At 38.7% G+C, this 27,335-nt stretch overlaps 2 long non-coding RNA genes across 2 annotated transcripts; one reads left to right on the top strand and one right to left on the bottom strand.

The window, feature by feature from the left end:
* Positions 1–6,062: 6,062 nt before the first annotated feature.
* LOC108493078 lies at positions 6,063–14,668 on the bottom strand. Its single transcript, XR_001873323.1, has 3 exons — positions 14,470–14,668; positions 7,666–7,726; positions 6,063–6,373 (listed from the first exon to the last, which is right to left on the bottom strand). It is a non-coding gene; the product is annotated as an uncharacterized LOC108493078 (long non-coding RNA).
* Positions 14,669–14,821: 153 nt separating this feature from the next.
* Positions 14,822–25,535, top strand: LOC108493075. The gene is made up of 3 exons (XR_001873321.1): positions 14,822–15,770; positions 20,404–20,501; positions 21,993–25,535. It is a non-coding gene; the product is annotated as an uncharacterized LOC108493075 (long non-coding RNA).
* The last annotated feature ends 1,800 nt before the right edge of the window (positions 25,536–27,335 follow it).

A 27,335-nucleotide genomic window follows, 5' to 3' on the forward strand; every position in this document is an offset into this window, starting at 1 on the left:
AGAAAACAATATATACTTGACTATAGGGTCACTTGCTTTTATTGCTCCTGTTTTAAACCATTATGTAGATATTATACTTTATATAGAGAGAGAAGCAAAGTACAATAGGGAAGCCTGGTGTCATGGTTTGAGATAGCCCCAAAATCCAATCCCCTAGTCTAAGCCCCCTCCCACATCTCAACCTAATGTGAGATGGGTTTTTGCAGACAAAACACACCAGACTCAGAATGGGGGAAAGGGAATATATTACAATGACTGTACAGATAAATACCATATCACATTATACACACGATCACAATATCTCTACCATGACATATAGTATTTACAATGGATCAGATCTCCTCTCCCCTCCAAATAAAAGTCCAGGAGGGAAAGAAGGACAGATCCCTTCCAGTCTCTGAACAGCAGGAGCATCTTCCAAGGCAGCAGATTTAAGTATGACAGTCAGGATTTTTGTTCTTACTTTGTGGAAATTCCAACCCCGAGCCCGAGCCTTCGGGGGATTTCCTTGTAGATCTTCACTCCTCTTGGGTTAGAACATTGAAGGCAGCTTTCAGTTCAGTCTTACCAAAGCTCTTCTGCTCTGTCTCAGCTCATCAAGATGATAGAAGCAGCAGCAGCAGGTTTCTTCTTCTCATGCATGCAGCAGCTGTGGCTGGCTTTCTGCCAGCATCCACGAGGGAGGTATCCAAGCCTCTCTCTCGGCCCCATCGCCTCACAACCGAGGGGTCTTCCGTGGGCTTCGTCACCCTAGACAAGGTCGTTTCACCACGGTCATATCACGAAGACACAGGGGGTCTTCGTGACGGTCTGGTATCTCCAGGAGATTCAAGCTCCCGCAGGGCCTCTGTGCCCTGTTCTCAGGCTGCCACCATGGCAGCAGTGCGAGGGGGGAGCCAAGGTCAACTCCCCCCGCATTCCATCTGGCCGTCCCGGTCCAGCTCCGGGACGTCTTTTGAGTTTCTTAGCTCCTCTCTCTCTCCGGTGCTGCATGTCCAAAACTGCTCTCCATAATAGGAGTCCATGTCCCTCTTCTCTAAGAGGGGTCTCAAGGGAGTTTTGGGGTCTGGTATCAGTCTTACCCCAAACTCTGTAGCTCTGCTGCTCTCTCTCTCTCTCTCTCCGGTTCAGGTCTTATCTGTCCTGGCTCTCTGCCACCGTTTCTCTGGTCAGTGCCGGCTGCTGCTCTGCGCCCATGGAGAAAAACATCTCCCGGCATACTACAGACACTTAGCCCAATCTAAGACTGTTCCAAGTCTCTGCAATCTTCCCCCAGCCAGGGGCTGGGAGGGGGCCAGAGGCCCCAAGGGGCTCAGAGCCCCTACCTCGTGGCTCACAACATGGCTACTTCTTCACCAACCACCAAAACTACAACTCATCTCTTCCAGTGAGCTTGAGATATGTTTACATTTTGCAGGAGCGCCCACTGGGCAAAACTTCAAAACATCCAGGGGTTTCCACCCCTTGGGGTCTACCACTTTTCAGCCTCTGGGGGAAAAACCAAGGTCCAAACCACCACACCTGGTTTGTGTTACCTCTTGACTAAGAAAATTGTGTCAGAACCATATTAAAGTCTGTCTGTCTCCATTTGAACCATTGTAACCACATCCAGAGGAGATAAAGGAGAAACAGGGAAACACTGTTTATTGCCAGAACTGTAATGAATAAGAAAGCTTATTTAAATAATGGACTATAAGGAAGAAAAATCTGTAACAAACCTGTATCTAGAAAAAGAAACCTTTGAATTCAGGAGAAAAAAAGTAAGAAATAAAGACACAAACTGCCAAAATAAAAGCCTTCAAAAGGTAGAGGGCGACTTGTAGAAAATTAGCTGGGTTACATGATATACTTAACATTAGGCAATTACTTATTAAATATAATAATTGTTCATGACACCTCTCAGACAAATAAAAGACAACAGGTTTGTTCCACACTGAATTAAATCAATAGCAAAACATCAAACCATCTTGGAGGAAAGAGCAACATTGTCTTTCTGTCTGCCTGAAGATGTTCACCATGTAATTATCCAACAGTGTCAAAAGCTCATTTTCTTGTTCAGTTCTGGAGTGGTCAAGTCCAAAAAAGCTCTGAGATATGTGAGGACTGCATAGGCAGAATTCATCACCATGACTAAGGCAATTATTTTTAAGATTTTGGAAGACAAAACTTATTCATTTCTTAAAAGTACAGGCAGCTGGGAATGATAATACAGCAATAACAAATGGTTATGAACACAGCAGTAACTTTTTAACAGGATTTTGTGTAAATTATGATTCTAACTCTAAATTTTTTACTAGTTTTGGGAACAAACTTTAAACTCTTCAGGTCATTTCCTAAAAGTGCCAGGTCTACAAATAGATGAGTCTCAACTATAAAACAGAAGTAATTAAAAAAAAAGTTACAATCAGGTTCTGAATGAATGAAGGTTAGGACCAAACAGTAAATATTGTCTACAAGTACAACAAAAGAGACAAGTACACTGTCATAGGCAAACGTGTTCAAGCTGGTTGATGTCTCTGGTCTTCTGAACTCATTGTGGCCACCAGCTTAGGCAATTACCCAACAACACTGAGTATGGCAGCTGTAATTACACTATTTTGCCAGGATGTTGCTTGAATAACTGTGTTATGTGTGCCATGACATATGGGTCCTGGTCAAAGTACTGCACCCATTCACAGTCTTTGGCATTCTCACCTCCCCCAGTACACAATAGCCTCCATGGACCTCCAGAGGAGGCTGTCTGCCCCCAGCCATCCAGCTGAATCCCCTGCACCAGGCATTGACACCAGCTTGCCTAGGGTTCTGGCTTCTCACATGCTGGGCATGGCTTAGGGAGATGGCAGCACAAGCATGGGCAGGAGTGTGCCTGGAAAGGATAGCTAAGACAGTTAGAAGATGCTGAAATGAGGGGTAAGGAGGAAGATTAGGGATAGAAGAACAAAATTTAGAGAGGAATATGGATATGGCAGTTGTACCATCTGATCATATTTAGATACTGCTATGTGGTAAATTTATTGCTGTAAATACCTGTGCATTTGCAGTTTCAGTAATGATCTATTGCTCTATTGTGATTGCTTATCTACAGGAGTAGCCATAGCGTGAAGCAGCTGGTCAGTAGTGGCAGCTTATCTCCATAAATAAGCAATCACTGCTGATGAAGATGACCACTGATGAGAAGGTATAAATAGCTCCTACATCTCTGCAGCTGAAGGATAGTGACAGCTTTCTCCAAGAAGCAATTAATCACTGCCTTGAGCTAGGCAACATTGATTCCACAATAGAAATTTCCTCCTGATAATAAGAATCAAATACTTCTCCCTGGAATTTCCTGGAATTCAATACTTTCTGCATGTATGCTCCTTCCTGAGCATCCACCAAATGCCTTGGTTACGTGTCAGTGCCATTGACTTGCCTGGGCTTTCTGGATGTCTGGAAGAGCCATTTGAGCTAGGCTGTGCAGCTCTGCTCTAAAGCAGAATAGAAGCACTCATGCAGTTAGTTACTAGGTAACAGCTGAGAGGATGCGAGGATCAGCTTCCCAAATTGTTTTCATATGCAAGTCTTCTGGGTAAAAGGTTTGGACCATTCCCAAAAAAGCTTATTTAAGTCTTGAATTCTGAGTGCTGGTTTACTTCATTGGTGACTGTAATTGCCCTGTGCTCAAGTTCCCATTATCCCAAGTTATCATTTTTGTTTCAAGAGCATTTGCTGTGTGGATGCTTAGAGTAGTAAGCCGTAAATTTCAGTGCATTGACATATTATTGCTATACGAAAATGCCTGTGCATTTATCCTGAAATTCCCTCTGCCCAGACCAATAACTCCTTTCAGTTTCAGTGTTTTAATTCAATTCTTACAATAGCTCTTCCCAACTCTATCTCAGAGACAAAGCCACTTGCACATGGCACCTAAACTGTAAGTCCACAGAGCATATCTCTCTCCTTGCAATATTTTTATTCTGGTTGTCTTAATGACGCATACCATGGCTTCTTACAGCTTTATGTATTCCAACTCTGCATAGCATTAATTTCTTTTAATGGAAAGAAGGCATGAATTCTGTTAAATGAAAAACCGATTCTGTAAGCTTACACTTTTTACTCTAATATTCATCTCTGCCTAAAGGAAGGAAATGTTTCATTTATTTTATAGCAAAATGACATTATGCAATAGAATTTTTCCTGCAGGACAAGAGGAATTTTCAAGTCCAGAGGCTGTAAATTCTCTGTGGTGTTTCCACAGGGAAACTATGAGTGGCTGCTTTCAGCCAGAATTTTATTATTGTTTTCTATTCATAGTAATATAGAGAAAAAAACCCAATTGGAACATTATCAAGTAGACAACTCTGATAGTGTTGATTCCAATCATCATCAGATGATATAAAATGAAGGACTAATGAATCAAGTTATTTATTAATGCAAGATGAATTGAAATGATTTTGAATTTGCTAGTTACCCCTTTGTCCTTATCGAGACAAAGAAAAAAGAAGTGAAGTATGTCAACCTATGAGAAATTTTAAATAACTCAATCTTGATGTAGTTTTCATTATTTCTTCTGTTCTTTCCTCAGTGATGACCAGATGTCTTTTATTATTATATTATTTTGCACAGGCACCGCCTTTCACAGAAGGATTTTCTCACTGCTGAAAGGAAGTTACGCTCACTTTCAATGTACTTTATGTCGATGGACAGATAGGGAAACGAAATCCCTACTTCCCTCTTTGTCTGTCCATGTGACACTCCACCTCCATTTGATTCTTGCCCAGAGAAAGGTGAAACCTTGCTTGTTCCTGTTGGAGCAATTACAAGGTGGTTTATAATATAGAGATGTTTTTGTTACTTGTGAGCAGGGCTTACACAGGGCCAAGGCCTTTTCTGCTTTTCGTACTGCCATGCTGGCAAGGAGCCTGGGGGTGCATGGGAGGCTGGAAGAGGACACAACTGGGACAGGTGATTCAAATGGACCAAGGTGATATTCCAGATCATGTGACATCATGCACAGGATATAAAGTTAGTGGGAAGAAAGAGGAAAAGGGGCATATTTGGAGTAATGGAGTTAGTCTTCCCACATAACCATTGCATGTGATGAAGCCCTGCTATCCTAGCAATGGAAGAACACCTCCTTGCCCAAAAGAAGGTAAGGTTTGGGAAAGTTTGGGAAGGGAAGGTTTGAGTAAGTTTGGGGAGGGGAGGGAAGGTTTGGGAAGGGAAGGTTTGGGAAGGGAAGGTTTGGGAAGGGAAGGGAAGGGGAAAAGGGAGAGGGGAGGGGAGAGATAGTTGTCCTTCAATGAACATCTTATTCTAAATTTCTCTGAGTTCGTATTTGATCTTGCACAAGAGTTTAGAATCACCGTATCTCCATGGGTTTAATTGAGTGTATTTTCCTCATTTTCTGATACTAATTTAAGATTCCTAGATCTTGATTCCTAGAAATGCTGAATCTGAATGCTCACATCTGCAACTGAATTGATGGAACTAGTATTTTTAAAAAGCTAAATACTCTGGAAAAGCAAGTCACTATGTTTGAAGTTGGTTACACCGTACTGATGGACTCTTCAATCATTTTGGCTCTGTTCTCCATGAATCTTGATTTTTCATTTGTAAAATCTGTATGGTAATAATAACATCATCTTTGGTACTCCTTTAAGATAATGGACTAATTAGATCATATTTTCAACAAGTTAAAGAGCAAAAAAAGAAGATCAAAATGATCTTTAAATGCTTCTTTAGATATTTCACCTAGATTTTGAATATTTAAATGTACCCTATAATGTTAAATTAAATACTAAAAATTTAAACAAGATTTTGGAATTTTTTTTAAAATTGCTAATATTACACTTAGTAAGGCCAAACTAAAAATTTTAAGTTTTTAAGAACTAATGGAGTTAGTTTTTAAATATCTCTCAGTAGAATGTTTGTCTTTCAAAATCTGAACTTTTCAAAAAAACCCCAAATTTTACCTAAAACATTATATGTAGTTCTGGCAATGTAATGCTTCACGGAAGTGCTGTGAAATTTATCAACGCTTATGAATCAAGGGAACTAGACCTGAAAATGTGTTTAAGACTTTATTGTATTTTCATTATTCCTACATTTTTTTACTTTTTTCTCAAGTTCTCAGGATGTGATCTGTTGTTTTTCTCAAAACAGAAGCTGGAATTTTTTCATGTGTTTTGTCTCTTCTTGCGTTGTACCCAAGCTCACCACATAAATAAGAACCACAGATACCACAGTGGCATGTTTTTTCATGTTTGCTTGTTTCAGACAGTGATGTTATCCATGGTGAGATGTTTCCTGGGTGCTCCTGCCAGCGACAAGTACAATTCAAGTAGCTCCTCTCCTCCTCCCTGTCTCACTTGTGCCAGAATGGTGTATCTAGCTGGGAAAATGATCAGCCAAATATCAGAAACTTCTCAAGGTCATCTGAAATCATGTTTTCTTCCCTTATACCAGACTGTGCAAATATTGTGTTGGGACAGCTGAGGGGGCACTGGAGAAGGAATGGTGGCTCCAAAAGACAGCTGTGTGGTGAACAGGGAATGTGGACTGACAAATGTTACCTTAAACAAATGCCTGTGGAAATCTAGACTTAAACTAGAGGAACTGGGGTTCAGAGACGGTGTCTTTCTAGGAATAAAGTTTACCAATTCTTTTAAATAATGGATTGCTTTAACGTTGCTCAGTGTAAAAATATATATATATATATATATTTATATATATAGTTAGAGAACAGAGCTGTACATACCCTCAAGCAATTTCATATGGAGAAGGGAAGCAAAAACAGAACAAGAAGTCATTGGCAATATGAACCTTTACAGATTAAATTTGATCTTATGAGCTCTGCTGGGAAACACACAAATACTACAAAGTAAACTTGCTTGAGAAAAAGTTGCAACATTTAATAAACTTTACAAAACTGTGAATGGTCTTATTAGGAGAATGCAAACCAGCACTTTTGAGGAAGAAAATAGCACACTACTTCTTTATTCCCATTATAAACCCAGCAAAAATTTAGAGTCCAACTGTCCACAGCCTCCTTTTGTCTTAGTAAATATTAATGGCTCAGGTCACCTCATAGAGTTGTGGTCCCCAGGGATTTTTTTAAGTGTACATGTTAAAGAACTTTTTACTCAAGGTAGAGTTGTTCAAGGAAAGTTGTTTCCATGGTCCAGTATTCAAGATGTCTGTCACTTGATATTCAAATACTGCAATTTACCCTCTGTTGTGGTTTAGGAATGGTATTCCCCAATTTAGTATTCCCACTGAAACACTAAACTGTGAGCTACTCGCTTATTCCCCCTCCCCCTCGTGCTGCAGCAGAATGGAGAGGACAATTGGAGTCACAAAGGGTAAAGATCAAGGGTTGAGATAAAAACAAATTACTGGAAAACTGCAATGGAATAAGAAAATGAACAGTAACAGATACACTATCAATAACAGAGGGAACCGGTGCTATATGGCCACTCCCTCCACCACATTTACTTGATTGAAAGGGATCCCTTCACACATCCCTGAAAAATGATGTGAGAAGGCATAGAATATCCTCACCAGTCCTAACAATGCTGCCTTCTGGCTGCTGCAAAAAGTTAACCCTGTCCTGGCCAGAACCAGGACACTTTCAGTAAAATATTTCTAATGGGCAATACTGAAGTGCAGAAAGAAGCTACTTACTCTTCATCTAAATGTACATCAACAGAGACTTGGAATACAAGTCTTCTCCATTTATCAATTTCTAAAAGAAAAAAAAGGAAAAAAGTGTTCTTCTTTATTGTTTAGACTGAAAATATCTGTGATGTGTCAATGAATCTTACGAAGTCAGAAAACAACAGAAAATACTCGGTATGTGTGCATGACTGTTATACCACGGCTCTTATGCTGGGCTGGCATAGAGTACCTTAGTAAGACGTTTCCAGCATCCTAACCTATACCAAAACTAGAATAATAAAGATGTATATTCGGCAGACATAGTTTGAAGGAAACATTTTCTCTGCAAGTGGAAATGTCTTGCACTTACTTTAGTTCAACTTAATAGAGTATATCACTGGCTGGGATTTTATTTTATTTCACTAATCTAAAGACTGTGCTGCATTCAGAGAAGAGAAAGAAGATGGCTTCTTAAAATTGGATACTGCTGATAAAGTGTGGAAAAGTTGTCTTCCTGAAAACAATATCCTATATCTAATGGTAAATCACCAGCAAATTCCATTACATTTGTGGGCTTGGCATGTGGTACTTATTAAATGGAGGAACAAAGCCACTTTATACATCATAATGTTCACATTACAACTTCACTGCTTATAATGGTGCTGCAAGTGTGTATGCAATTTTTCTGAACTTATGAAATATATTTCTGACATCTCAGGTATTGTTGTATGCATGTGTGATATTGCCCCAGTGCAGTAGGGGAGACTTAACTGATGTCTGCAAGATTTGATTTATTACAAGTAAATATGATTGCCTTCATAATCTGATTTTATTATGTTTGGGGCTCTCGCAGGTAAACTTTTAGTAGAAGGAAGAATACCAGTTTTATTAAACCAGTCTATTTCTGCAAACCAAATTGCTTCTTGACAAAAAAGAAGAGAAAAAAGAAGTAAGATCAGAAAGGAGAAGGATAAAGGATAAATTCTTTATGCCAAACTTAATTCCCTCACATGAATATTCTGGAATGCTGAAAGTTACTTTCTGTCTCTGTTGGACAAGAAGGCAGAGAACCAATCTGTTTATGTCACTGAAACTCTGCAGGATCAAGAAAAATGATACCATTAGAACTTCCATAGTTGCAACATTACTTTGATATTGCCTCAGAAGTTCTTGCTATAAAATACAGCATCAGATCTTAGAGTATTTGTTCAGCAGAAGATAATATTCCATACATACTTCTATGCAGCATGCTTTTTTTGTTTGGGGTTTTTAGTATATAAGAGGTGGTAAAATTGCCAAAATTACAAAAACCAATTCCTTTCTGAGTGAGAAGAATGGGATTACATATGTTGACCTCTTTATGAAAAAAAATAAAAAAGAAGTATTCTGTGTCTTCTCATGCTGGTGAGCCAATTTTTATCCAAGTTATGTGCTGTCTTATTCCCCTGTGCAAGCTAAAATGTTCTTCTCCATATTGTTCAAAAATTATCTGTGGAGCAAAACATGTTTTGTTCTCTTTTATGTTGATGTAAAGAAATACCTACCATCCCACTGAAGTCAATATAGTTGTGAGCAGAAGAAAAACACGATAACTAACAAGAGGAGTTGTCTAGCCAGTGTTTCAGAGAGCTGCAGAGCATCCATTCAGTAAAAACAGGCAGCAAATTAAAAGTTATTTCGTCAGCGTAATTATCTGTTTTGAAAGTGATGATATGTTAGTTACAATGAGATACCCTTTCCTGGTAAGATCTTAAAAGACTGTTATGCATCCTGCTATACAAGGCTGTCCAGTTCTGTGACTTTTAAGGCAGCGTATGCACTCTCTGGTTACAAACACTTAGATCTCCAAATTTGACATGACCCTTTAACTTGGAAAAAAAAAAAATTGAAGGCATTGTTGAAAAATATTTTTCAGAGAGTTGGCTATTTTATTTTTCTGCTCATGTTTAAAAAAAAAAAAAAAAGAAAAAGTAGCTTGGTAAAAACCGATGTTTGACTTCTTTGAACTGAACTGGATCTTCTGTCCCACCTGTTTATTTACCATCAGGTTCCTTTTCAAACGTAAAAATTGGCCAAAAACTTGTTTGAGATGCCACTCGCATTCTCTAAAATCTACTTAGCCAGGCTAATGACACTTTTCGAATACATACTAGTTTCTAAAGAAAAGTAAGAACTTTGTTTAAAAGAAAGAAAATCTAGGATGTCAGAATAAGATGAGATAGGTATGTAGGTTTAGAAATAGAAAAGGGGCTTGTTGCTGATGTGAGTAGTAGGACAGTCAATTCGAAAGGGCAACAGCAGAAAAGCACAGAACAGAGATTTACAATGATGCAATTTAATTTTTCCATATCTACAACTATTTTCCTATATGCAACTTATTGTATCCTGCTATTCAACAACATCACAGAGATGATTTTTTAAATTTCCTTTGACTGCTACTGTATTCGTGACCATTTGTATCCAGCAACAACACAGAGACCTATTTCCAAATGTTGTGTCTCAGTCTTGGCTTAATTGTAGGTGTCTCAGTGGGTGTCTCAGTCTTGGCTTAATTGTTTCAATTACCGTTTGCTGTCCTTTAAGTGGGAAAGATGGTAAGTATGCTAAATGAGGGACAAAGGCCTATTTCTATTTCATTGTAAGTTGATTGCATGTGTTGTTTTTCATACACCGCAGCAACTCCAGGATCACTTTCAGAGAATAAAAAGATTTAAAACCCCAGATGTGTAAATCTAAGGAGCATAAATCCCATCATATCCAGGGGACAGATGAACTCATTGCAGTAGTTCTCAGAAATGGACTAGAAAAACAATCGCATTATTAATGTGTGCGTATGTGTGTGTTTACTTGTATGAAATACATATTTAGACCCTGCCAGTGGGAAATAAAATCCAGCAATATGTCTTTATATTTCATCAATGATATTAATTTCTTCAGCAAAGGGTAACAAAAAGTTTAGTTACTCTGTAGACATAAGTCTCTGATATGGTATAAATATGTGATGGTGGACAGTGTAATGGAATTTTATTTTCATCCAGGAGGGATGACTGTACAGAATCCATTAGTGGCTTTGTTTTGCTCTACCGCCTGTGAGTTATGCAGTCATTCCTAACTCATGAAAATGAAGTATGCTGTCCTTCCTGCCATCAGAAACCCTATATTTATGAATACATACAATGCAGAATATATTAATGTGTGTAGCACTGCCTCATCTATGGGCCTTCAGGTATACATGAATTGCACAGTACATTCATGAATAGGTCTTAATATGTGGCCATATACCCATAATTATAAAGGCTTGAGGGCACAAATTCTAGTAAATAAATGAAGGAATAACTTTAACTGAAAATATGCCAGAAGATGTGTTTTTACAGGGAACTCAGACAGCAAGTACTTGCCAATACATGAACAAAGACAACATTTTCTGTTCTAAACACTCAAATTGAAAAATTTGGAATGTCACATAATGCAAATGACACACAGAGTCATAACAACACATTATTATCATTTATATTAGTGCATTGCATGACACAATCACTGATAAATTGAAAATAAAATGACAATAGCATCATGAATCGTTCTTTTTTTCCCATCTCTAATTTTTTTTGGTTAATAGAATCCTGGCTAACATTTGAAAGAATTCATCATTTCCTCATTTGGTAATTTCTTGTGAGTTAAAACACTGTGTGATGGAAGACTTTCTAATACCAAAACCAAGCTCCTTGAGTAGAAATAAAGTTGTTCTCTGCAAGGTTCCTGCTCCCTGTCAATCCAGTATGTTTCATGTGCACTACATTCACTTTAAAGAAAAGAGTCTATAGGAATTACAACCGAGTTCTTGAGCTGAGTTGCTCTGCTTGTTTTTATTTTCTTTATAATACATTAAGCCCATTCTGGACACATGAATATACAGATATTTGATGCAATAGTATTCCAAATGCTGTAGTATAATTTTCTGTAGATGTGTCAGTGTCTCACATATACTTTAGTAAGCTCTGGTTTTTTGGTCAAAATTTTAGTCTAAAGCTTTTCATAGGCTACCATAAACTACAAAATTATCCATCAGCTAAGGAAGACTGTAGTACCAAAAATTAAGGAAGTGAATATTCTTAGCAAAATCTTTACCACTTGCTCTTCAAAGAAGGAGAGATATCCTAGCCTTTAATGGCATTTTAGACCAGTGGTATAAAGCTGGATCATCCTGTGATATCTTGTGTTTGGGAAGCTTGTGATAGGCTATATAGTTGGTAAGTGTCCCCAAAGATATAGTAATGTGCTCCCTACAGCATTCTGATTAGCATTCATTGATGTCTTGTAGAATTTGATGGAAAATGGGAATGTTGTGTTGACTGCTCTGTTTAAAATGACAACAGGAGTGCAAGCACTAGGACTCCAGATTCCAGGAAAATGGCAAACAAAGGATGACTTTTTCAATCAAAGAAAAATTACTGTACCTTTGCTTACAAGAGATTTCTCTAAGCACTATAAACAACTCTTTGGCCTTAGATTTGTGAAAGTCAAGAAGAGGAATGGGCTAAAATAAGAGTTCAATCTATATCTTCTTGCCCTGGATGTTCCTGTCTTCTGCTTAATAATTTCCCTCTCTTCATTGGTTTGATTGAAATCTTTTTGAACTACATGTTTTTGTGTTCTTATAATAACTGTCTCAAATCACCATGGTCTCTGTCTACATCTAGACTTTCAAACCAAAATTCAGCAAAGTCAAGAAAATTATAGGAAGATTTCCTGAACGTCTGTAAGAAGAGAATATTTTAGATATCATATATTTAATTTTTTTTTTTTAAGGCAAAGGGCTACTAACACTGAAGATCACTGTTCTTCCCCCATCCTCAACACAGACTCAAAAAAACAAAAAGCAAATTTTACAGAAAAGGTATATCACAAAATAGCTTGTCTTACATTGCTATAGATAACTCACGTCTCCTACAGATAACTTTATTTATTCTCTGAAAGTGTAATATACGGAAAGCTTTAAAAGTGGCAGAGAGAAATTATAGCTTATTAAATAGTAAAAGCACACATTTTTCTTTATATTGCAAGATCATGTACCTTTAATAGAAACAAGCCACAAATTCCACAGAGTTTTGCATGTTCTGGTAGCTGTCTTTGGTAATGATTGATTATATGGAATGATCATCAATTGCTGCAAGATGTCATTTGATCATTTTCAGCATTTCTACATTAACTTAAATGAAATTGAGGAGCATAGCAAGAACACATGGTCATGGACTGGTTCCATCTGAAAGCCCTAAACCATTACTGGGATACGTACCTGGCGTATGTAGATATACATGTCTTGCTGACAGTGTTCAGAGGTGCTATTAAGCCCTCGGTTTCATAGTCTTGGTCTATCTACTGAAGCTTAAGAGTAGAGGACATAAAAAGTATCAACCAAAGCATATGAGCTACTGCCAATTGTTGCTTTTTGCGATACCACATCAGTAAAAGTATTATTTTTTTATTGGGTTGGAACCAACTCTGTGCCTGTGGTGAACAGCAGCCTCAGAACTCACATGGCAGCCTCATGGAGCAGCTGTCAATCAAAAGGGCTGCCTGGGAGCCCACCCCCATCACACTGCCTGGAACCCCTAACTCAGCCTCTGACTGGCTACATCAGCCCTCACTCCCCCTCAGAGGCTCTGAGTGCTCAGTGGGATGTCCCACCTAGGAGGGGCAGCCACGGTGGCCAAAGCACATAAATTGAGCGGCATGTGTTCTTCATTTTGCCTTTTCTCTTCGGTCCTGCCATCTGTCTTATGGAGCCAGATTTCCGTGGGACTCTTTGGTGGTAGCTATTGTCTCCTGTTTCCTCTCCTAATCTCTTTCTTTCTTTACTCTTGTCTTACTTAATGTTTTGGTTAACTTAAGACTAGTGGGTTGGATTTCTCAAAGTTGTGTGGGTTGGGGTGTGCTGCGTCAGTGCTTTGTGGAGTGCTCTACTTGTTTGTATGTTACCCCATTAAACTTTTGCCAGAATACTTATTTCCTTGTAAAATTAAAAGTGTCTCCTGAGAAAAGTATGTAGCTGCTTCTCTTTACGCTATCTCAAGGTACTAAGAACCAAAGGCTCTGCGAAAGTTTGGTGGGCAAAATTTTGGAGTCTTAAATTCTTTTAAAAGTAATACTTCTAGCTGAGCTTGTGGTCTTACAGCTACTGATTCAAAACTCACACTTATATACAATTCCTTTTTCTAAGGACCTGAAAAGTCATATTGACTTTTCAACTGAAATGTGTCTGGAAATGTATGCCTGGATGTTGACTGAGGTAATTTCTTTAAGAACAGCTTTGCCGAAGGATAGAAGAACTTCTGACCTGACTGAAGAGTCCTGCATTGTGAGATAGCGGATGACTTACATAGTTTTGTGAAAGCATTTTTTGTGTGATCATTCTGGGATAAGGTCATATGTTTAATTCAATTGTTTTTTTGCTCAATCTAATTAATTATCTTTTCTTCTTTAAGGTAGCAGTCTAAGGCTGCGTCCTCATGGTCTGTTTCTTGAAGGTACGGGTTTGCTCTGCACAAATTCTCAATTGACTGGAAATTTTGTGCATGGATTAGCTCAGGACTGAACCCAAGCTAATAAATTCTGCCTCTGATTCCTGCATATTAAACTGGACTTTTTGCAATGCTGAAGTATTATCAGGGCTTTCCTTTCACACTGTTATGTGTCTGATCAAGGACAACATGGACAGACCAAGCCTGCTAAACCCTTAAAAATTCGTCCCAGTGAAGAGGACGATAAATCTGATTGGGAAAGATTCAAGGCGTGGAGGGACATTTATGGCAATTGAAAGGACTATCTACTTACCGGACTGACTGTTATACCCCAGTTTACTGTTGGATTTTTATGAAGTTTATTATTTCCCCATGTTATCCCCCTTTCTCCCTCAGACTTTCCCGCCAAAAGTTGTTTATCACCCTGTCCTCCCCTGCTTTCCCGCTCCTCTGCCACTGATTGGCTACAGTTTGCTGCAGTGCAGAGAGAGCTCCCATTGGCCCTTTCCCCTAGAGACCCAGGAGTTCCACCCACTTTTTCCCTATCTCCCTATCATATCTTCCCCTAAGTTGTCAGTCCCATGCTCCTCCCCAGTTCTGAATCCTCCCCTCAGACCTACCCTATTTAAGCCCCTGTTTTCCCTGAATAAATCGGCTTTGCTTCCCGAACCCTCACCTGTGTCCGGACCCTTATTGCAGTGCTGCGTCCCATTTCCCTTTCCCCCCGGACCGTGGCATCCCAGTGATTTTTACGTTCTGTATCTCTGAACACTTTACACATACAAAACTTGTCTGACCAAAGCGTATGACTAATGTAGTTCCCATAGCTTTCTGTAGCCTGGACAAAGTAAAAGGGCACAATTTTATGCTCACAAAAATATAGTACATTCTAAATGGCAAAACCTCTAGAACTCACCATCTTTTACCATCCATAAGTGTTCATAGACACACAGAAATTTTGTGTTCAGTTAAATAAAGTGGTAAGTGAGTGAAAGCAGGGACTCGTAATGGAAAGTGTCAGGCAACCTTAAATCGAGGCAGCTTCATATGTACTGTCTGGGAAAAAGCTGAGGATGTGCTGTTCATTCTTTTTAGTTCAGAGGAGCGTATGGTTACAGGGTAGAATTACTGGTGGATCATTTGCCGCAGACAGTAGTGGAACAGTCTTTCTTTCTTTGCTGTCTGTACAGAGATGTTGAGGCAGGGGATTGTGGAAAATTACTAAAAACTGGGAGTGCATTCTAAGATCTGGATTCTTTAGCTATATACACAAAAGGATACAGAATATATGTGGTGCTATGCCATCCTAAACAGCATTCATTCCCTCTACTGCAAAGTGCAAACCTAAGTTCAGACAAAAATATAACATTTATTACATGCGAGTCTCAAAACTAATCTCCTGTCCAGTGAAACAAACAAGTTCACCTGAAGCTGACTGATGTCCAGCACGATGAATCATAGCTTAAAACAGCGATAAGTGAGTCAGTGGGACAAAGCCAAGCAAAATATAGAATAAACTCAGTCTTTTTGATACAGTGGAGTTGCCTGTTAAAGAGAAAACTATAAGGCGGTTTTCAAAAGAACTACTTCGAAGGTGCTATTGATCTCACAAAGGTGAGACTGAAGCACAAAGATGCTTTCTTTAAAATGAAAGACTTGCATCCTCTAGTTCCCACAGGCAAGGCTTGATATTAAATAGGTCCGAGGAGAATCCTGCATAGTCCTTCAAGTAGGGAAAGAAGTTGCCTCACAATACATAGCAGCCTGCCACAGTGGGAATCAAGAACAAGGGGAGAGGAAGTTAAAAGATCAATCCTAACTACATTGCGAAGGCCTCTGCCAAGAATAAACTTCCTATATTAGATGCTAATCCTCAGACACATTTCAGTGTTTTCTGAAATTTACATTGGTCAACATGTGTATAGATCAGCAGGCCAACAAATTTAAAAGTATTTGCCAGGGTGAGGAATAGGGGTGGGAGGGGCAGAAGTTTGCAAAATTATATATAAAGAAGTTGCATGTTGTGTTTCTAAAAGAATAATAAAGATTTTTTATTTTCCCCTCCCTGACTATAACAGATGTCTGCTTCTTACATCCAAGTGAAACAGGAGGTTTTCTGGATCCTGGTTTTAAACTCTTATTCCTGTTAGTATGGATGTGGGTGTTTTCAGGACATCCCTGGACAGTTATTAAACCACTGACCGATGGAGGCTCTGCTACAGATGGATTTAATTCAAGACTGGTGCTATTATATTAATGGGTTTAATTTAAACAGGACTAGCCTTGCTAGCCAAATTACTGCCATTTAAATCAATTGGCTTAGGGGAAAAAACAGCCTGACCATAGCCATTAGACTTCAATTTATTACTGTATCAGTTTTAAACTGGGTAAGGCATATTGCTCAGTGTCTGTCCTCCTTTCCTTTGGTGCTACTGCCTCCCCCCCACAATAAAAGGCCTACAGGGGAAAAAAAAGAAAATCTGAAACATCACAATTATTTAAAGTCAATGTTTCGTGAGCAAAGACCAGGCAACTCACGAAAGAGACTCTCCATAGGATTCAATACTTGCCTTTGATTTCACCTCATTAAATTGAGATTCAAATTATCTAACAGATGTATTCATTTAAAAAGACATTTTACTGCATTTTTTTAAATATAAAAAAGTTGCAATGCCTTTTTTTTAACACATTTCAACCTGATTCAAATAGAAAAGCAAAAGGGAAGAAAATGCTTTAGATGTGCTCTTTTGATTTTTTCCAATCTTGCCTGAATAAAATGGAATGGGAGATCAAGAACACTCAATTAATTTCAACACTGGGTGTCAGAGGGAAAAGAAGAGAGTGGGGGGGGAACATTATAGATGCACAACACTTAACAAATGTATAGATTGAAAGAAGGAAATATGTGGGGAGAGGGAGATAAAAAGCTGTGTCTATATTTTATTGCACTCGGTAAGCTTTTCACTTGTATTTATAGCTGCAATTATATCTCAATGAGGTTTGTCTACAGTGTTGGCTTCACGCTAATTTTCCCCCTCACTGCATTCTTGGAATAGCCTCAGACTGTTTATGAACCAGACATATTGACCTCATTTACAGCTAGCAGTTTAAATCCATAATTTTTCCACCCACAATCCCTCTTTGACATTCTGGCAATGCGGCCGGCTCACTGAGACTGAACTAAAAGTCTCACACTTCATTGAACACCATTATGCGGCTTTATGCTTATAAGCCAGTTTCCCTCAGCTGCCTTTCAGCTTTGCTGGAGATCCGTTTGGCCACAGGCCGGCAGTGATTAACTGGAAGAATCCAATAAATCAGCCTGTCAGCCAGCAGGCTCTCCTCACCGTGTCTACAAATCGACACTTGGATTTGCACTCTCTTTTTTTCCTCCACCTTCACCCATCCGCCCTCCCTCCCTCCTGCCTCTTTGCCTTTCTTTACTGTGTCCCCATCCTCATCTCCCACCCCTCCATTGCTTGCCCTCCCCGAGGGCCGCAGGTTGCCTCCTTTCTCTGCATTACAAGGTGAACTTGAAGGAAGGCTATTGTTGGCATGGCTGGACCTTGCAAACAGTCCTTTGGTGAAACAAGTTTGCTTTTGAACTGTGTGCTGTGCCAGTCCCTCTGTATTTCACCCCTATTTAACTATTGCAGTTCCCCTCGGCAGCAGACAGAGAGCAATGGAGGTTATTGAGAAGGAGGGAAGATAACTTTCTTGTGCTGCTTTTCCCATCTGCTGTTAAAACAATAGACATATAGGGAGCACAAAAACAGGAAAATGGGGACGCCTGCCACTGAGCACATGGGCAATGGTTCTCCAGGCTCTATGTGACCTGACCCTTATTGGTGCTTTTATATTAGAAAACTATAAGTAAGTCCTTTGCTTGTTTATTTGTGTGGGATTTTTTTCCCTTTGATTTCAGCTTTTTGGTAAGTGCTGCACTGGCAGCCAGTCTACTCCCACACTGGCATGCTTCCAGACACACTGCCAGATGTCTCTGTCTGCCCACTGCTGTTTCACTGGGACCCTTGATTGCCCTTCCTCGCTCCCCGTCCTTTGGTTGTGGTTCCAAGAGAAGGAAACCTGCACCCTAAGTGCCTGCTTTCCTGGGTTCTGGATGCCCAAATGGGACACTTCCCTACTCCAGCATGCTCCCAGGCATCATTTTGGACACTGCTTGACATCCCCCTTTGGTAAACCCATTGTGGCCACTTTATTCTTCCACCTAGGATTTTATCTGCTCTGAGAGTACAAGCATTTTTTTGGCACCTGGAGGTCAAAGTACCGCCTAGTAACTGGTGGGAAGGAGACCATCATCGGCTCTGATACCTCCTGAGGGAGCCTCACTGTAAGCTCTTCCTTGCCACCACAGCACTGTTGCATCTAGCACGTGTGGCACAGACTTGGGCTGAAGATGATCAGTTGCCTTTTGCCAGCCAAGCAGTTGCTGACTGTGACAGGTGGTGACACTCTCGGTATATCCCCTATCTCTCCAAGTGTGTCCAGAAAAGAGAGACAAAACTGGAGACACCTGCCAGTGTCATCTTTAGATGAAATTAAAAAATTAAACCCCAAATGTTTTGGGTTCTCAACCTAAATTTGCCCTAAAGGAATTAGAAAACCTTGCAGGTCTGCCCATTTTTTCTCTCTCTTACTGCTGGGTGAGGATATTCACCCTCTCCTACCAACCCTGGCCATTCACAAGCCCTATCTGAGGATCCAAGAACACACCATTGACTCTATTCCCAAATACAGGGAGGTAAAGAAAAGCAATAACTCTGCCTGTCCTTTAAGTCCCAGCATGACCCTTGACTAAAGCTGTTATTTGGCTTTATGAGAACAGATTACACTGCAACACTAAAATTAATTGGGAATTGGATACGAAAGTTGTGGGCAGGTCCAAAAATACCAAATTTACAGGAGGTGGGAGAGACTGGTAGCTCCTAATTACACTACCACTATGAAGGCAGTGTGTTGTGAGACATGGGCAGACAGAATTATCGTGTGGAGTTTAACTGATAGGTTCTTCTCACCTCCTTTCTCCTCGGATGGTGGCCAGAATAACTTCTTCATCAAAACCCACTACTATCATAATTTTCTCTTCCTCTCCACAGTTTCACTGGAACAGTGACTGGCTCTCTCTTTTTCACATTGCATTGCTTTATTAAAAGTGGATTAAAAAAATGTGAAATGTCTTGCTTCAGGTCAGAAGATAATTTTATTTAGATCTTAACAAACAAAACAGATAAAAGGAAAAAAAATGGTATTTTCATTGAAGTGCAGTACATTATTATTTCCCAATTTGCAAGAAAACCTGTATAGTCTTTGGCAACAACCCATAAAAAGTAAAAAAAGATGTAGCTGACATGAAATTTATGTCTTTGTAAGAATATGTTTATACTCTATACAACTTCTGGCTATGCTTATTAACCATCTAACTAGCCACATTCCAAACCTTGATGAACTATTGTAGTAATGTATTCCACAAATTAATTATAAACCAAAGGCCTTTCTGAAATTTGGTTGCTTTCTGTTTTTGCCTGCTCTCATACTATTTGTAAGAATAAATCAGAGCTTTATTTACTTTCTCTAAATTGTTCTATGTGCCTCTGACTTCATCCTCCATGAACTATGTAATCTCATTCTGCCTTTATATATATCAGGCCATTCCCTGATTCTATTTTGTTCTTTGGCCTCTTCTATTTTAAATTTGTTTCCTTCACAAGAAAATAAGTTATGCCAAATTTTCAGGCTCTGAAAATGCTTTTGAATCAGTTTCTGTTATTGTGACATTTTGAAAAGATTGTCATATATGCGTTTCCCTTCTTTGTAAGACTTATACCAACAAATTACTTACAAAAATTATATGTTAGTAAAACTTCTATACATTTAAACTTCCATAAAATTCTTAACATAGAATGTAGTAAAAAGCATCTGGTTTTGAGAAACAAAAATTAAAAACATTCAAAATTTCATTTTGTTTTCTCTATCTCAATAAACCCTAATTTTTAAATATTTCTATCTTGGTGTGCACAGATATTAGATTTCTGATTGGCTCTCAGTTCTAAATGATTTATTTTGGGTTGCATGTCAGTGTGTTTGTTTTTATTCCTCCTGTCTAATTTTAGTATTTCTCACTCTTTTAAGTCCAGTTTATGTTCGGTTTGATATGAAGCAAAATGACATTTCAAGCTGGAGACTCTGAGTTAAAGAGAAAATTAATTATTTTATATTTAACATCTAGGTTTTCTTGCACTTCTGAGAGGGTGAAAAATTATAACTATTATAGCGAGACTTCTGCGAGCCCAACAGCTGTCTGGAAGCAGCCACAGTAGAGCACTGGTAAGTTCAGTGTCTTTCTACCTGTGTTTCACATCTTGGTGGGAGATATATATAATATATATATATATAAAATAAATAAATACCTATGTAAGTATGCATGTATGTATGTATATGTATATATTACCACCTTGTTAGCTGGGGACTGGAGAGAAGCAGTTCCAAGGTGTTTAGGCTGGAGGAAATGAAAGAGAAGGAAAATTGCTTAGATGGTACTTAAGCTGTCTTCCTAGAGCAAGAGCACAGAAGAAAATCTAAACCTACTGTAAACCCTGGCTAGTCCTTCTCCTTATCCCTTTGATACATGAGTTGATCCTTAGCAAAATCCTTGACCAAATTCCATTCGGTCAAGGTCTGCTTTCTGTGTCTGGGCCACATCCAGAGGGCTGTGCACAGCTGGGGCTGCCCAGGTCTGTGTCCAAGGAAATTGAGCAGCTGGAGCTGTGTCGGAGGTGAAGAGAAGCTATGGGTTATTTATTCCCTGCAATAGATGGGAAAATGCAGTTTTGCCTCTCCTGTCAGGGAAGTTAGGGTTGCTTGTGAGTGACAGTGCCTCCAGTATTTCTGCTGTTTGCAGCATTACCTAGCACCCTCTGCCCCAGGGCCTGGCAGACAGTAGGAAGGAGTCAAACTACCAGAAACCTGTCCCTGCCAAGAGTAAGGACTTGTTTCTGTACCCCCTACTGTGCTTCCAATCTCTCTGCTGCTTAAACAGGGTGCAGAAGTATTGAGATGTAAGTATTTGAGCAGTTTAAAACCTATTAAATGCAATAACACTGATTAATTAATAGTGGTCACTTTGCATTACTGAGCCTGGAAACATCTGCCTTCTAGTCTCTACTACATTACTGTCTATGGAAAGAAGTTCTCTAGCCAAATGGACATTTCCATGCTTAAAATTATGGAATTCAGTCTGATTCATGTCCACCTTGAATCATTATCCCAAACAGCAGTGTGTTATTTCTTTTTTTCTACTGACTTTCATTATGGATTGCCTTTGGCGACTCAGTCAACAAATATGCTTTAATCCTAGGTGTCCTTTCAAGCTACATCTGGTGGACCTAGGTTGTATCTCAAAACAAGCTTGAGGAAGGAATTGTCTGTCTTTTAGCTACGCTACTGGCAAGGTTTATTATCTCTTTTTAGCACCAAATAAATTGTTTCCAGGACCTGCTGCTAAATTTGAAAGGTTTCAGAATCAACTACACATCCTACTCTAGTTTAGATAGAAAGGTAAATCATTGCTTGATTTAATTTTTTTTTTGTTTGTTTTGAGTTTTTTGTAGGGTTTGGTTTTGTTGTTTTTTTTGTACAGCAGAGGGCCTTCAAGTTATCTCATCAAGACTGTATTTTGCAGCTATGATGTTACCACTTCCCTCCAGGCTGGAGGCTGGAGGTTGTGTCCCAGGAATGCACAATAACATGTGTTCTTGACCCCTTTTTCTGAGGAAGTTTTGTATAGCTAATTAGTCTTTTCCCTGTCTTTTGTTGCAGGAAGAAATATCAATTTTTTCCACACTCACAGTCCTGATACTTCAAGTCAGACTTGCTACTGCTCTAACTTTTTGACTGGCCATGTTCCAGCTGTCTTCACAAGAAAAGTAGCACAGGGGTAGCAGAAGAGGCAGCATTTCAGAAGTCCCTCTAACAGAGTGCCAACTACAGCAAGTGAAGTGGTACGGGTTCAGAGCAGTTGGACAGATAGCCAGGCACAACAAGAGCAGCCCGTAAATAGGGGAGGGCATGCCCCAAGCACCCTTATCACGCTTGACACTTAGTGCCTACTCAGAAAAAAAGTTGCTGCCTGCTCTTCCTCTGCCGGGGCCTACTAAGGGATATGTGTTCTTGCCTGCGTCATGCCCATATTCATGACAAATTGAACACAAACCCTCATGTATTAACTGTCTAAGCATATAATTTTGGATATTAGGTGGGCTGCTGAGAAACCAACAGCTTACCTTATAACTCTGGTATCTCTCAAATAACCTGATTGGAGCACATGTAAAGTCTGAATACAGAGTCATGTACAGTGCTTTTCTAATTGCTGAAGTGAAACACTTTCAATTCCTGGCAAAGAGGCTTCTGCTGCTGCCATTAGAAAGCAGTAATATGTCTATACTGTAACCACCTAATTATACACATAGGCATAATCACATAATGTGTCACTACTCTGTAAAAAAAAAATTCCTGCCTGTAAAACTTGTGCAGAGACATCCACAGAAATATGAACAGTATTGCATTCTCCCAAATGTAATTTGCAGAAGTGACTGAAAAAACACTTCTTTCCTCCTGTGGGGACTGCCTGATATCTCAAAACTGTTTTTGTTCTGAGCTGAGCAACAAAACAATAAGAACCTTTATAGAACAGAATATTACCTAGGAAATATCAATTAATGTTAGAAGATATTTTAATTTTGATGAGTGTGAAACATTGTCTCCTTCACCACTGTTCAATGGCATAGTGTATATTTTCTAATGGAAAAAAGACTGATTTGGCACAATTCATTTCTGTCATTTGAAATTTAACTTGATTTTGTAATGGGATGAGGTATTAACAGTTTGGTTTTCTAGCTCTAGTTGTACTCAGACATTCCATAAATACAGAAAAATACCTTCTTATTTTTGCAGAAATCAATCCAAAAAATCATACATGGTAAGCTGTTTGAATACCATTAAGGTATTAATTTTTTTAAGGTTCCTATCTTGCTTTCAGTGTCACCTAGAAGAAAAGCAGGTTGTGGCAAGTATTGCGATAAAAAATTATTTTCATTACTGAACACAAAATTGCATCCTCTTCAATCTTTGTGAAGGGTCAGGCTAGAATCTAAGTGATAGCATACAGTCCAGGCAAGGAATGTGGACAATTAAACAATACTTCATACTGTCAACAGCTTTAAAAAATAATAATACCTGTGCAGACACCTGATTTATTTATTTGTTTATTTATATTTGTGCACAGCTTTAGGAGCTGATAATGCTAGATACATGTGGGTGTAAGGCTCACTGAAATGGACTGAGGAAAACTGATAGATATCTCATTATGATTACCTAAGTAGTATTCCATTAGAGTGAAAGAACTGATAGGAAAGGATATGAACTAAGCCTTCTGTTGGGATCACCTGTAGCATTTCTTCTCTCCTCCAGCACATTAGTGGGCTCTCCTTGAAAAGAGTGGTCAAAGGGTCACACTGATCAGAGTAGTCCGAACTAACTATGGCATAATAAGTGTTCATGGCAAGATACACATAAATGGAAGGCAAATAATTAGTAATTCCAAGCATCGTGGTGATGATGAGACACCTGCAGGATAATCATCCAAATCAAATATTTGTCTCAGCTTCTTCAGATGATCTATCTCTTCCTGCATCTGATGAATGTCAGTGAAGCAGAGCGTGTGCTGAAAGGCAAGGGTGCCAGCTTGGAAAGGCAGGAATCCTCCTCCCGCATGCAGCAGCCTAAATGTTGACAGTATTATGCTGCATGAAAAAAGAGAACCTAATTTACTCAAAGCTTGACCACAAAACTTCCACATTCAGTCACTTATGCACCTAAAAAGTTGGTAGAAAATACTTTTCTTCATCTATACAGTACTATATGTAAAGGATATTTGCTTCCAGAGGTTCTCGGGGCATATCAATATGTGACATTTCTCCTCAGATAGAAAGCTTTTTCTCCTCTGAAGTACCACGTAGTACTTTTAAACGTTTTTTCAAGGAAGAACTAGCCTTGTAGGTGGGCCAAATGTAGTATAATGTGCTTACTTTCCTCAGATATCTGTGAAACAATTAAGCTGGGGGTGTTTTTTCCCCTTATTCACTGAAGGGCATATTCACTGACTGGGAGTTTCACGTATGTCTAGGACAAATAGATATTTTCCAAAAATTAGGGGAAATGCTAAATAGTCTTGAAATCTGACATTTGAAGTGTGTTTCCAAGTGTGGCCTCAGTGCTGCCCTCTTCACCAGAGCCATGGAGATCCACACACTAAATGCAATTTATTATTTTTCTACAAAAAAAGTGAAATTGGTTCCCTTCACTGTCGACAAGTGTTGCCACACTGGAGGAAACATCCACATTCAACTGTGGATGCTTTCAAAATCCATTTGGGGTTCACAGAATGCCTGCTATCAGATGCTGCCAAGTAAATTTGCTGAATTGATATCTAAATCTGTTTCCTTTCTGCTTCCACTGCTTTAGCCAATTTCTGTGGATGTGATGGGCACCCTTCACTTTCCTGGCAGTGGCTTTGTATGTCTGTCTGAGGTCACACGGAATTTCCTAGGCCAGAAATAATGACCTGGAGTGTATCTAGGTTTGAGAAATGTTTTTAGATCCCACTGTGTGTGCCTGCTTTTTACCTTCCTGAGAAGAAACATATCCTGCATACCCACATGTATGATGTGGACTAGAGCTTTCAAAATCTGTTAGATTTTTGAATAATCACATAAGACTCATGTGACTAAAAAAGTGAATAGTAAGTAATTGCAGTTTCATCAATAAATGTCTCATCTATCATTTCCAAGTCCAACTTATATCATATGAAGATTTGAAACTTCATGCCTGTGTCACTACTTCAGTGTAGGCAGCAGTAACAAAGAATCCTGAGTTCATGGTCTTTTCTGAGTTTGGAAACTCATACGGATAAAATTTAAGCACTCTGGAATATAGACAGACAATGAGTACATTTGTCATCTTGTCACTTTACCTCCATGTATTTATTAATTCTCTTGTGATTTAACTGGGGACCATAAGAAAAAAATTAAACATAACAAAACTGTACTGTCTGCCTCTCTCTGTCCCTCCTGTATTTTGAATCCTGATATCACATAAATATACAGATATGCATATAGTTATGTGTATTTTGGTGATATTTATGATTAAGGATCAGAGAGAGATGGATAATCCAAGTAACTTTTTGGAAACTAATGCTGTTTTGATTGACCCCTGTCTCCAATACTCCTGAGATTTTAGATTGTTCAGATTGGGGTTTACCTTTTGTTTTAATAACTTGGGTTAGTATGTCTTCGGATATGGCAAATCTTATATGACCATCTATGAAATTGGTTGTGATTTCCCACTGAGAAAATGTGTGTTTAAACAGCATCAGTTAGCCATGATATTCCAATTTCATATGCCTCTTTCAAAGTGAAATGAAAATAAAAGCACTTGAGCAAAAGAAGCCATGCTCATGCTCATATTTATCTTACTTAGAAGTCTGGTTGCCCATTGATAACACGTTGCTAGCCTTAGGGAATGGGACAAGGATGGTTTGCCAAAGACATTCAAATTTCCCTTATGGTCAGCACCTTGCTCATATAACCTACATATGATATGGATTACACATGGCTTCTTGCTCCCCTGAGCCTCCCAGCCTGATGAAGTAGTGACATAAACTTCTTTTACAGATCCTGTTTCTTCTTCTTTAGCTATAAAGCTGGCAGAAAAGTAAAATCTGTGGGGTTTTTCCCCTTTGCATATCATGACTGTAAAATAGATCAGCAGATTATGAATATGAGTCAGAATGAATGTGACAACAGCCTGTAGCCATCCTTCCTTGGGCTGTAATCTTGTTAAATCTTGCTAGCTAAGCAGTCAGACAGTTCCCAGTACTTAAATGAAGAACTCAGGTGTATTTAGTAGGGGTGACTGCTGAATTTGCTTGTTGATGTGGAGCTAATGGGTCACTGCTGATGGCATTATCTCTCAGTCTATATTCTAAATATACTATTGGAAGAATGTGTCAAACTGAATTGTGAACTTTAACTGGGAAATCTCATTTCATAAGAAGCACTTTAAATATTACATTCCAACATAACTACATAACTTTAGCAGTAATTTCACTTCAATTGATTATTCAGTGGAACAGTTAATACTTTGTCCCCTTTTCTATGACATGGTAATGTTTTTAAAGGAAACTGTGCTTCAGTTCATGGGACCAGTGGTTTGAGATTTGAGAGTGCATTTTTCATTGAGTTATAGTAAAATACCTCTCTCTCGTCTTTTCTTCTCAGACATAGAGGAGGAGAATTCAAGTATGGTAATAAAGTAGATAATGAGAAAAAAAATCTCTACATGTAGACAGGAACTAAGAGAATTATGAAAATTAATTTTACATGAGATCTTCAAATGAAATCTCATTGCTTAATACTGATCAGTGTCTGCTTTGGAATTCTAATGTGTCACATCCCCAAGTTTGGAAGTGTTTCTCTCATCTTGCTCCTGTTCTTTTCACAAGAATCTGAAATGCTGTTTTCTTAAAAGAAATCCAGAACAATTTCAGCAATATGACTTTTAAGTCAGTTCTTAAGCTTAGTTACTGTTTAATCAGTGATTTATCTAGAAAAGATAACATAGATATCTGAATATATCCACCTTTATTATCTGTTTGCTTGGGGTGTTTTTCTTCACCTTTTCTGATCATGTCAAGAACTTTTCATTGGGAACCTGACTGCCAGGAAGTCTAGGAATGGTTTACACTACAAGTTATTACAGAGTGTATTTTAATAGACAATAAAATGCTGATGTGGAAGAACTTTGTGGCAGGTGATAAAATGATACATAGTCAAGGTGAGAGATTTAAACTAACTTTAAAGATGTAAAGAAAACCTAATCTAAAGATACAGAAGGGTAGCATTTTTATCATTATATGCAAACCAACAGCAACAACAAATCTTTGTAATAATTGATTTTAAACCTTGAGTCTCCTGAGGCCAGACTGAATTATTTATTCATGTTCAATATATGGACATTTCTAACAGACACACAGACATGACCTTTGATCCCTATGTGTGTACATTAGTTCATAATACTCTTCAAATTGAATTAGTTAATTATTTT

This window comes from Lepidothrix coronata, unplaced genomic scaffold (assembly GCF_001604755.1).
Source record: "Lepidothrix coronata isolate B3197 unplaced genomic scaffold, Lepidothrix_coronata-1.0 Scaffold14, whole genome shotgun sequence".
Classification (NCBI taxonomy): domain Eukaryota; kingdom Metazoa; phylum Chordata; class Aves; order Passeriformes; family Pipridae; genus Lepidothrix; species Lepidothrix coronata.